The 12,053-nt window shown below is 42.7% G+C and overlaps 4 non-coding genes across 4 annotated transcripts; all 4 read right to left on the bottom strand.

Moving 5' to 3' along the window:
* Positions 1–7,929: 7,929 nt before the first annotated feature.
* On the bottom strand, positions 7,930–8,002 carry TRNAK-CUU. Its single transcript has one exon. It is a non-coding gene; the product is annotated as a tRNA-Lys (tRNA).
* An 897-nt stretch (positions 8,003–8,899) lies between these two features.
* Positions 8,900–8,971, bottom strand: TRNAH-GUG. The gene has a single exon. It is a non-coding gene; the product is annotated as a tRNA-His (tRNA).
* An 808-nt stretch (positions 8,972–9,779) lies between these two features.
* Positions 9,780–9,851, bottom strand: TRNAG-UCC. Its single transcript has one exon. It is a non-coding gene; the product is annotated as a tRNA-Gly (tRNA).
* A 1,917-nt stretch (positions 9,852–11,768) lies between these two features.
* TRNAE-CUC lies at positions 11,769–11,840 on the bottom strand. Its single transcript has one exon. It is a non-coding gene; the product is annotated as a tRNA-Glu (tRNA).
* Between the last annotated feature and the right edge of the window lie 213 nt (positions 11,841–12,053).

Here is a 12,053-nt window from a genome sequence, read left to right as displayed (position 1 = left end):
TCTTCACGTGCTATAACTCAGACTTGCCTGTAGTCTGCTGAAGCCACAGGGCAGGCTATTAACCCCCAGTCCAGTCCCCTGACAACGTGGGCAAGCCACATTCTCTGGGAAATTCTTAAAGCATCATGATCCAGAAGTTCCACAGGATTTTCTTTCCTTTCTTCCTTCCCTGATCTGCTTGTCTGCTCTGAGCTGGAAGCTCACAGATACTAATACCCCCCCTCCAAAAAAAAAAAAAAAAAATCTTAAAAAAAATTCCTGCTTTTCAAGATTCTAGTCACATTACCAGTATTTTTATGGAAAAGAGAATCCAGCTATGGTATGAAAAACATACATCAGTTATAGAACTTTGTTTTAATGAAGTTGAGAGCTCTGATAAGAAAATGGGGTTCTGATAAAGATGGGAGGAAAATTTAACCTAGGGTCTATAATGATCTAAGGGAAAGAAAGATTGAACCAGATACTTACGCAGCTCCAGTTCAGACATCACACAGGTCTAAAGACAACAAGCCGATATGCTCAAGTCAGTGAGATAATTCAGGAAATACAAAATCTTTTTGGCTCAAGTCAGTGAGATAATTCAGGAAATACAAAATCTTTTTGAAAACCTTATTTGACACCAAAATGCAGCTAATGATGAAATTATTTTACAATGAAAATCTCAGAAACATAGAACTGTACCACACAAACCATGAATCCTACTGGAAACTAGGGACTTCAGTTAATCATAATGTATCAACGCTGGCTCAGTTGTAACAAACGTCCCACACCAGTGCAGGGGATTAATAATAGGGGAGACAGTGGGGGTGGAGGAGAGGGCGTACTTTCTGTTCTGTTTTTCTGTAAACCTAAAACTGCTCTAAGAACTAAAGTCTATTAACTTGTTTACAAACCTCAAGAATGAAAAGGCCATCTTTGCTTGGTCTTCTGCATCTGTCGCTCCAGATCCCTTCTCACCATTATTCGCTTTACTACCTGCTCCAGAAGTTAATCTTTTTCAACTGCACAAAAGCGCCTCTGCCCCCTGGCCTCCTGTTGGCTACAGCCCATGGGATGCATTGAGTAGGGCTGGCAGGGGGGGAAGAATAGGAGGCCAGGGGAGCTCTTTGCTGCAGGCTGACAGTGACTGCGTTCTTTGCTACGCCTCAAAGCCACAGCTGTTGTCTGGTGGACTGGACTGCAGCCTGGGCTACAACTGTCACTTCTCCAGGTTCCAGAAACATCTGTCTCCCCTTGCCCTGTCAGGCCTAGTCATGGGTCTCCACTGTTGCTACTGCTGGGATACCACACCATCTTTTCCCGCGTGGGGCCCAGGAAGCCTGAGCTGGGAAGTCCCAGGAAGTCCCCCTAATCCTCAGCAGGGCTGGCCTTCAGAGAGCCTCAGAGAATTTGCCACCAAAGCCTCAGGGAGGTCACCACATCTCTGTTCAGCTCGTTGACTTTAAGTTCTTTTATTCAGTGATTGGTTATTTCCATCTCTGAAAACAGATATTGTTAATTCTTCATTTCCTAGTTTTAGGCACTTTATCTCTCGTCTACCTACTCCCTCTATAGTTACCACTGTGTGTGCACGTGTGCACACACACGTCCCACTTCCCTGTCTTCCCAATTGTGAGGATTAATTTTATGTGTCAACTTGGCTAGGCCGTGGTACCCAGATATTTGGTCAAACATCAGTCTAGATGTTCTTGTGAAGGTATTTTTTAGATGAGATTAACATGTAAATAAGGAGACTTTGAGTAAAAGGGATTACTGTCCATAATAAGATTGGGTCTCATCTAATCAATCGAAGGCCTTAGGGGAAAAAGACCAAGGTCCCCCAAGGAGGGAGGAATTCTGCCTCCAGACCCTGCCTCAAGGTTAGAGCTACAATATCAACTCTTCCCTGGGTCTCCAGCCTGCTGGCCTATCCTGAAGATTTTGGATTTATCAGCCTCCACAATCATGTTAATTCCTTAAAACAAAAATTTCTCTCTTTCTCAATAGATAAATATAGATATATAGATATAGGCATAGAGATTTTATATACACACATATATATCTCCTAGGTATGTATATATATTTATATATTTTCTGTTGGTTCCATTTCTCTGGAGAACTCTAATACATCTATATACTTACATCATAATTCTGATGAGATCAATGATTATTATTTTAAATCACATAATTTAATGTGATCAATTTTTGTGGAACATTTTCTCCTGGCTTTAACAATTACCTTATTTTTCCATTTGCTTAGTTTTCCATGCATTTATTACTAAATCATAACGGGTTTCTTTCTAGTTCTGTAAATCTCCCCTCAACACATTGAAACACACAGTTTTGTTTCATTTGTTTTTGTTTTTGTTTTCAAAGAAATCTCTCCTGGCACACTCCTATCTCCTCCAGTCTGGACCACTTGATCGATAGGCCTTCCCCACAGCTGTCATCATAATACCTCCCTTTACTTCACCATCATCTTGGGGTTTCCATTGCCTCTTTCTTTTGTTAGGTCCTCTGCTTCATGCGTTACAAGTGGTCTTCTTCCTTCCTTCCTTCCTTCCTGTTAATGGTGTATATCCTCCAATAACTTCTGTAGAGAATTGCTTACGAATTAAACTCTTTGAGACATTGTATGTCTGAAAATGTCTACTATATCCATATCCATTAGTTGATATTTTGCTAAATAGAGAATTTTATTTTATTTTTTTAAGATTTTATTTATTTTTTTGACAGAGAGAGACACAGCCAGAGAAGGAACACAAGCAGGGGGAAGTGGGAGAGGGAGAAGCAGGCTTCCCACTGAGCAGGGAGCCCAATGCGGCGCTTGATCCTAGGACCCTGGGATCATGACCTGAGCCAAAGGCAGACGCTCAACGACTGAGCCACCCAGGCGCCCCATAAATAGAGAATTTTAGGTTGAAATCATTTTCCCTCAGATTTTTCAAGGCATTGCTTCATTGTTTTCTATTTTCTAGAGTTGCTGTTAAGAAAGAAAAAATAGGGGCGCCTGGGTGGCTCAGTTGGTTGGGCGACTGCCTTCGGCTCAGGTCATGGTCCTGGAGTCCCGGGATCGGGCTCCCTGCTCAGTGGGGAGTCTGCTTCTCCCTCTGACCCTCCTCCCTCTCGTGCTCTCTGTCTCTCATTCTCTCTCTCTCAAATAAATAAATAAAATCTTAAAAAAAAGAAAGAAAAAATAGCTCTTCACTGCTGTCAGCTTAGAACTGGCCTGACTCAAACACCTGGGCTGTGATGTTCTCCAGTTAAAACTAAAAAATTTCTGGGGGCGCCTGGGTGGCTCAGTCGTTAAGCGTCTGCCTTCGGCTCAGGTCATGATCCCAGGGTCCTGGGATCGAGCCCCGCATCGAGCCCCGCATCGGGCTCCCTGCTCGGTGGGAGGCCTGCTTCTCCCTCTCCCATTCCCCCTGCTTGTGTTCCCTCTCTCGCTGTGTCTCTCTCTGTCAAATAAATAAATAAAATCTTTAAAAAAAAAAAAAAAAAAAACTAAAAAATTTCTCAGAACACCAACATCAGACAAAACCACTAATCATGAAGCAAAGAAAAAAAAAAAAAAAGAACTACATCATGATGTCTGAAGGCAGAGAACTGTCAAACATCCCCTGAACTGAGAAGGCACTTTGAGATGGAAAAACAAATCAGACAACAGTTGACACTGAGTTTTTATATTGGGTAACTTACTGGCGGGAAGGATTGGTCCATGATCCAGTCAGCTGCTCAGCTATTCTCCACAAAAATCCAGACCTTCACTCACAGATCCTATAAGGAGATGGAACCTGAGGGAGAGCATAACAGTGAGATCCAAGTGTACACGCAAATGTGATTAATAGCTAACATTAACAGACCTCTTGGTGCCATCTGTGCATCAGGAGGCCAAAACTATGTTATCGAAGTTTGTATCTTAATGGACCTGCTGTAGGCCGTAACAGAACTAACTCTTGGTGCTCTTGTCTCCTCTGTGATCACAAGACATGTACAGTAATCTTTGGGGTGAAGGGCAGCTTCTGAAGAACATAACACTAGAATGAGCACCAAGTGGACAAGTCAAAATGCTGGCCAAAAATGGAGTCAGTATGGCCAGCATTCCTACAATGATCATGTCTGAGCATGAACGGAACACAGTCCAAACCACAAAAAATGACCAAACTTCCCGTTCCTTTCCCAACCACTAGTAGTAACTGTTGCTTCTTTATCAATTTCATATTTGGCTCTGTTCCACTCCTCCCACTTTTTGAATAAAAATTATTAAGATTTCCAAAGGTAGAATTGCCCCCACAGTTCCCCATGGTGTATGTTGTCTCTCTTGTTGCAATAAGCCAAAAATCCAACTTTGTTTGATCACAGGTTTGTTCCTGATGGTTATATAATGGAGCTCATCGGCACTGTAGAGAAGGCAGATGCCATTCTGATTCTTGACTATTTACATTAAACTGTTCTCTCACCTCCCTTCCCAAAAGCTTACAGGATCTCTCCTCTTTGTCCCTACTGTTTTGAAACTGTTTCATCTATTTTTATCCACTATACTGGGCACTTAATGGGCCCTTTCAATAGGGGAATTTGGATTTCTTGTGTATCACTCCAGAGATATTTACGTATATACAAGTAAAATTGTCAATCTCTTGCAACCACCATTACCCTTTTGATACAAATGATTGCACATTATAAGACTGTTCCTTTGGAATCTTCACTTGATTTATGTCTCAGTGAATGTAAGTTAGCTTTTGCTATATAACAAGCCATCTCAAACTTACTGACTTAAAATAACAATAATTTATTATTTTTTAGGGCTTCTGTGAGTTGGAAGTTTTTCTGTTCTGGGCCAACTCATTTGGGGCTGGTTGGTATAGGATGGCTCAATCACCTCTCTGGGGTACAGCTGAATTGACTAGAAGAGCGGGGATGGATCTTTTTCTCCTTGTGATCTCTCCAGCAGACTAGCTTGAGGGTCTTCAGATCATGGTCTCAGGATTCCAAATTAAGCCCCAGTGTGCAAGCATTTTTCAAGCCTGCGCTTGCCTCAGGTTTGCTAAGGCACCAGCATTGGCCCAAGCAAGTCACAGAGCCAATCTTGTATACAGACCGGTGGACAAATAAGCTCCACCTCCTGGTGGGAGGAGCTGCAAAATATTAAACCATTTCTTTTCAGTCACACCATATTGGAATATCAGGAGCTTCCTCATTCTTTTTTACAGGTAGCTGAACCATATTTCATTGTGTAGTTGTATATTTAGTTGTATATTTAGTTACCCCCCAAATGGTGGACATTTAGAGAGGTTTCCAGTCTTTTACTTAATGAAAAATGCTCCATGAATAACCTTGAATATGTTTAATTTCACACATGTGTAGGAATAATGGGATAAATTTCTAAATGGGTTTTAAAAAGGTCAAAAGTGTTATTTCAGTGTTGTTTTAAATTGCATTGCTTTCATTAATAGCAATCTTGAATGTTGAGTATCTTTATGAGCAATAGAAACGAATATTTTCTGTTCTATATATGTTTGCTATTTTTATTGGGTTGTTGGCTTATTTCTTGTTGGTTTGTAGTTCTGTAAATATTAGGGAAATTAGCCTTTTGTATATATGTGTGTTCTACGAATGTAGATGTTGGGTATGGTTTGGTGAAGTTGCTGCAGCCACAGGAGAAGAGAAGCAGGCTTGAAAGGAAGAAGTTTATTATACTCACAGTCCCAAAGAGGGGGGTCATGTTGTGCAGCAGAGGGCCACAGAGGGGGCATAACCAGCAGGGTGCTCGGTTTTACAGGTGGGGAGTAGAGACAGGAGGACCTGTGGGCCAAAGTCTTTACTGGATCTTGGGTGGGGTCCACGGAAAGCAAACCAAGAGAGGTGGGAACGGAAGGTTAGGGGTGAGGGAGAAGGGAAGAGAGGAAGGGGAAGTTAGAGTCCAGCAGTTGGGTTTGTTATCAAGGGGTTTCAGCTGTTTTGGGGTGTGAGTTCACAATTAGGGCAACGAGAAGGATGCTAACCACCAAAGCATGAACTTAAAATGGAGGATTTTTAACGCAATGCGAGTTGCAAATATTGCCCCAAATTTGTTGTTTGTGTTTGGACTTCACTTAGGCAGATATCATTCGATTTATATAGTCAAATTCATTGATATTTTCTCTCAGGACTTGTGAGTTTATGTCATAGAACAGCTTTTTTCACATACACACCAAGATAATAAAATAATTGTTTAATGTGTCTACAAGAACTTTTATGTTCTTCTTTACTATTTAAATCTTTGATTGATTTGGAATTTACCCTTATGTAAAGGGCATGATATTCACTGACCATTATTTTTCCCTAGACACTTACCTATTCAAAACTGTTCATTAGAATTATTGGTTCAAGATCCTCTTTCTAATATATTACATTTCCTTATTATTTTGGTATATTTCTGAATTCTTGTGCCATTTATTACTGTTGATTCATACATGATATCTTACTATTTTAATTAATATAATTACTATTTCATAGAATTAGTCCTTCCTTATTGCTCTTTCTTTTAAAAAAAGAATTTCCCTGAGTATTTCTGCTTGTTTCTCTTCCATTTAAACTTCAGAATTCTATTGTCCAGTTTGAATTCTAAAAAGCTCTTTTTGATATTCTTAGAAAAACCATGTTAACTTGAGACAGCAGATTTAAGGAGAGATGTTATCTTTGTGATGTTGAGTCTCCCAGCCAAGAACATGGTATATCTTGGTTGACAGGGAAGGAGGCTGCCCTGATGCAGTGGTTCCTGAACTTGAACGTTCACCTAAATCACCTACAGAGCTTAAGTCACAGGTTGTTGGGCCAACCCCTGGTTTCTGATTCCGCAGGTCTGAGGTGGGGCTTGAGAATCTGCATATCTCACAAGTTTGTCCTGGCACCACACTTTGAGAATAACTGGCCTAATGTATTGATCATCTCGGAGCCGGTTGGTGGGAGACTGAAGCATATTTACAAACTTAAAAAAAAAAGCAGGACTGTTAAAGGATCCTTAGGGAAAGGAAGCGGACGACTTGTATGAGGAGTTAAATGTCCTCCTCGTCGTTGTGGAGAAGCCTCTTGACCTGTGCCAAACTTGGCTTCCACTCGCCTTGAAAAGCAACTGAAGCCAGACCACCCATTCCAACACTGAAAGGGACCTGGCAGGGACAAATGTAGCGCAAACAAGTTCAGGCTTTCCCGGGCAGAACAAAGTTCTCCAGTGGGTCAGTAACTATCTCAACACCCGCGGGCGCGGCGCTGCAGGGGGCCCCCAACAAGCCTCCGGCAGGCTGCAGCGGGGGCTCCCCCCTGCAAGCTCTCGCCTGCGCCCCTCCCCGCCCCCGCCTTCCCCCCTCCCGCTCTTCCGCGTCTCTCCCCCGCCTCCCCAGATGCCTTTCCAGGGCATTCCCCTTTTCCCGCCCCGCTCCGGGATCTTAGTAAACGAGTTGTATTTTACAGCCCTTTGCGGCTAATGAACGCTTCAAAACCTGAAGAGCGAAGACAGGTGCTCCTTGGCACCTAGCGGAGAACATTTTAACTAGCTAAGAAAGCCCTTCAAAAAACCTCATCCAAAATTTACCCCCACCAAGCAAAAGAGAAGGAGAGTGTTCCCATCCGGTCCGGTCCTAAGGCGTCTTCTTGGTGGAGAAGAGTCGTGGTAGGACGGAGGGGGAGCCCCGCGGGTCAGGACTGGGAGCTGCTCCGGCTCCTGTCACCTTCGCACCCCCGGAGAGGCTCCTCCCATCCTCCTCCCCCCCCCCCCCCCCCGTAGGTTTGAGACCCTTGGTCTCAACGACCAGGATCCCCGGTTCGGATTCCTCATTTCTGTTCAATTTGGAGCAAATAGAGGAGATTTTGGAAGTTGTTACCGAAATTAAAGACAACAGTGGCCGCAATAGCTAATTATAAGTCACAATTGTTGGTTGCCAAAAGAGGATTTAATAGAAAAATAACCGTGTGCGCCCAACGTGGGGCTCGAACCCACGACCCTGAGATTAAGAGTCTCATGCTCTACCGACTGAGCTAGCCGGGCGCTGGTACGCCAAGCCGTCTCAGAGACAGGATGTATGGTCCAGATACACACTAGTGACAGTGAGAGACTGCAGGGTCTAGGATTTTGTGAACAGAATAGTAGCTTTTTGCTACCAGGACCGAGGCTCCGAGAGAGTGGTGGGGACTGCGTGGGGCCAGGCGGCCTCCCAGAGGACGGGGAATCAGGAGTCCTAAAACCTCCATGTTTTCTCAAAGTCCGCGTGGACCGGATCATTTTGACAGCCCGGTGTCTGGCATGCGGACTCCTGAGGAGGAGGCGAAAGAGCGCGAGGGAACGGGGATGAGAGGCGCAAAGAGCCGCGGGAGCAGGTGGGGCACGGGGACTTGCCTCCCGGGACCTTGGTGCTCCAGCCACTGCTTCCTTCTCTTCCTAAACCGTGACGACCAGGGTGGTGGGTGAAAGTGGGGATGAGAGACGCGTCGCTGGGGGCACGAATTTGTTTTTAAATACTAAAATTTTGTGAGGCTTGACCCTATTTATTACGTGTAAACGTCCTAGCGAGATTTCAAGTCAGATGGGAGTCAGAGCCCCAGGCGATTTCACTCTACTCTCCCAACTTTCATTTCTCCAAGATCCGGTACAGGCGCTGAGTTCCGGAGTCCGAAGCAAAGGGTTCTCACCTCTGCAGCCTTAGTGGCAGCTCCGAGGCTCGCCATACCGCCCTACAGTGCGTCCCTGCCAGAACCCGTTAGGTTGTTTGCTTTAGGTGGGCGAGCGGCGGAAGGAGCTGAACAGAAACAATTCACCCAATTCGCGGATAGTACTTCTGCAAGGTTGCTTGGAACGAAGAGAGAATTAAACTTTTTTCAACCCTTTTAAAAGGTTTTATATATACATATGTTAAAAAAAAAAAAAAGCCACCACGGAGACATCACATGCCGTGACTCGGATTCGAACCGAGGTTGCTGCGGCCACAACGCAGAGTACTAACCACTATACGATCACGGCGCGCCACCTGCCAGGCGACGCACTACACTCTTATTTTATGCCCTTTGGAATAGGAGTACGTACCCCGTGCTGCCGTTTTATTTGCTCCGTTCAAGTGATCTGCATCAATCAGAATACCAAACAAACGTTTCCACTCTACAACCTCGAGGTTTTGACCCTTGAATCTGGTTCTGAGCTCCTAAATCCCGCGTGCAGGCGCCAGTGTCGCCCTTCGGTTGGGCAGCGGGCTGCGGCCGGGGACCATCCCCTGTCGCCCCGCCTCATGCCACTTCTCTCCCTTCCAAAGAATCAAGCCGCCCCGCCCAGGGGTGCGAGAGGCCGCCCGAGGATTTTCCTGTTTACATCTCCAGCTTGTACCCTGGAATTGAGGTTTCTGTCCCCAGAGCGGTGGAACCGGAAGAGAAGGGGAGCTGGTCGAAGGCCCTCCTCTTGGTTTCTTCTTGCTTTCCTCACCGTTCCAAGTGAGAGGACGCTCTCCGGCAACTGCGGGCTCTTGGGCTGACTTTCTTATTCTGATTTCTCAGTAAACCAGAGCCGCATCCGAGGATTTAGAAAATCAAATCCGAGCAGCCTCTATTTCAGACACTTCCCTAAAGGCCCCAAAAGGATAGATATCATAAACTGGTGCGACGCCAGCGGCCGAACCCAGCAGACGAGGTTGGCTCAGGGTTGCAGCTACAAAAACCCTAAAGGCTCTCTTTTAGGAGAGACTCCCTTACGAACTAATAGTCTCCAAAACCTTTCCTTCCCCAGTGGATTATTGAATTGAACTTACTTAAAAGTTTCGGGGAAAAGTGAAAGTGAGAAGTGCGTTGGCCGGGAATCGAACCCGGGTCAACTGCTTGGAAGGCAGCTATGCTCACCACTATACCACCAACGCAGATGTTACGGGTGCCTGATCGGTTTCCTGATGAGGAGTAATTCGTCCAGTTCTGGTCACATAATTCTTTATCTGACATTCATATTAAGAGAGATTTCTAACACAAAGCCAAAGGAGGAAGCTCTCTGGGATTTCTCCTATGGTTATATTAAAAATTCTGTGGCAGTTTCTTATTGATTCACAGGTTTAAAAAAAGTCAATTCTAATTTTTTCTATTGTCGTTTGAAGGGGGCATCTGAAATCCAGTTCCGGAGTTAAGGCTCCCCTGAGGGAGTTATTAGGCATTTCAGAGTGTTTTCATAGGGCAAATGCATTAAGGTAAAGTTGCAAATCAAAAGACATAAGCATTTTAAAACTTTGGATACTATATTGCCAAATTGCTGTGTGAAAAGATAACACCAGTTTTCGCTATTACCTTACATCTGTCAATGGGATGTCATTCTTTTCATCTTCATGAAAGTTCAGGACAAAAAGTCTTATCTTAATTTGCATTTATTCTATTACTATTGAGGTTGATCATTTTTCATATTTACCAATTATTTGCATTAGTTTTGAGAATTACTAAGTCATATGCTTTGTTTATTTTTCTATTAATGATTTGTATTATATTAATATTACTGATTTATACCACTTTGTCATTTGACTCTTAACATTCATTATAGATAAGCAGAAGTTTTCTGTTATGTAGTCTAATCCATCAGTTTTATCCTTTATGATTTCTCTCTTTGCTTTTATCTTGGAAAACCTGCTACCCAATATTAAGATAATTATCCACTAGTGTATTTTTCTTAGCTTAGTTATTTCAGTTCTTGCATTTAATTCTTTAATTCATTTAGTATATGGTATGAGGTAGTAATTCTACTTCCATAAATTTATCCTAAGGAAATACCTAGGATGTACCTACACAGATGTTCATCAAACTGTTACCTGCAAAGCCAAAATTTTAGGGGGAAGAAACTAAAATTCCAGAAATAGGTTAGATTAAATCCACTTCGATGAAAACCCACATGAGTTTTTCTTTTTTTAATTCTATATACATTGTACATTGCTGGTGGGAGTGTAAACTGGCACGACCTCTATAGAAGGCACACTGGCAATATCCACCCACAAATGCACACACCTTTTGAACCAGTATTTCAATCCCTGGGCATTTAGTCCACACACATGGAGGTATGTACAAGATTATTTATGGCGGCATTGTTTGTAATAGCAAAGGACTAGAAATAACCTAAGTGTCCATCAAAAGGAAGTTGGTTCAATTAATTATGGAATATCATCAATATAATGGAATACCATGTGTCATGAGGAAGAATGAGGAAACTCTTCATGTCTAAACTTCATGTATAATCTGTCTAATATATTTCTAAAATATATTGTCAAGTGAAAAAGGCAAAGTGTAGATAAAACATGTATAGATTGCTATCATTTGTGCAAGGGGGAGCATATTTAAATATATAAGTATGTATGCATGTACTTGCATTAACATAAAATATTTACATTATTATAGTTATGAAACATAACATTGGTGGCCTTATTAGAGGGAAACTAGATGGCAGAGGTAAAAATTAGGTTTGTCAGTTATAGCTTTTGCATATTTGAATCCTAAACCATGTAAATATATTTACCTTTTCAAAAACTAAATTAAAATGAAAGAAAATACCATGTTAGTGAAGAGCGTTTATTTCCATTGGCAAGTGTTGGAAATATATTAACTTTAAAAATAGCTGGAAATAAAATAGTATGAATAGCATAATTCCAATTCTGTTTTTAAAACTGGACGTCAGCAGTTAACATGTGGTAGAACAGTTTTTACTTTGTATATTTCTGCATTTTCTGTATTTCAGCTTTGGCGGACAGGGGAACTGACTAGGAGTAACAAAGTTAATCATTAATGGTTAAAAGAGAAAAAAAACACTTTTCCCTGACCGGGAATCGAACCCGGGCCGCGGCGGTGAGAGCGCCGAATCCTAACCACTAGACCACCAGGGAGGCTGAAAAAGTTTATTGCTAGAAACTATATGATTCTAAGTATGTGTTTCCACTTAATTCTTCTGTATATTATTGCAACTGCCTTGGGTTTTGAGATTCCTGAAAACTGGGCCCTCCTCAGGTCGAAATTACTTTTTCGTGTTTTTTTTTTTTTTGAAGTTAGAAAACCCGCTAGAGAACCCCGAAGCCTGGCTCCCAGAGCTGAGGAATGAT

Source organism: Neomonachus schauinslandi, chromosome 4 (assembly GCF_002201575.2).
Source record: "Neomonachus schauinslandi chromosome 4, ASM220157v2, whole genome shotgun sequence".
Classification (NCBI taxonomy): domain Eukaryota; kingdom Metazoa; phylum Chordata; class Mammalia; order Carnivora; family Phocidae; genus Neomonachus; species Neomonachus schauinslandi.
Note: the sequence above shows the minus strand (reverse complement) of the source record. Positions and strands in the feature narration are given on the sequence as shown.